The sequence below is a fragment of the Camelus dromedarius genome, chromosome 12 (genome assembly GCF_036321535.1).
Source record: "Camelus dromedarius isolate mCamDro1 chromosome 12, mCamDro1.pat, whole genome shotgun sequence".
In the NCBI taxonomy this organism is placed as follows: domain Eukaryota; kingdom Metazoa; phylum Chordata; class Mammalia; order Artiodactyla; family Camelidae; genus Camelus; species Camelus dromedarius.
In genome coordinates this window covers 23,724,116-23,724,430 of record NC_087447.1, presented here as the reverse complement: position 1 = coordinate 23,724,430, position 315 = coordinate 23,724,116, and positions in this window count along the sequence as shown.

Sequence of the window (315 nt, the reverse complement as noted above, 5' to 3'; positions counted from 1 at the left end):
CCCCCACACAGAAAAAGAAGAAAATATTGACTGCAAGAGGGTGGCTTGGAAGTCATCAACTTTTGCCTGGTCTTCCCTCCATCTCTGAGATGAGAGGTGAACCTTCCTGAAGACCCCGGTGGAAATACTGTGTAGATGCTCAAGGCAGTTTGATTCAAGGACCAAAGTGCTTATTCCAACAGTGGAGTTGGCATTACGTCAGGGCACTGTGGAAAGCTCTTTGTGAGGAGAGATGAGGCCAGAAAGAGAGTAATAAGATATATGTGAGGCAGAAGGGATGAGTTAAATCAGGCAAGAATGGAGGTGTCTTGAGAA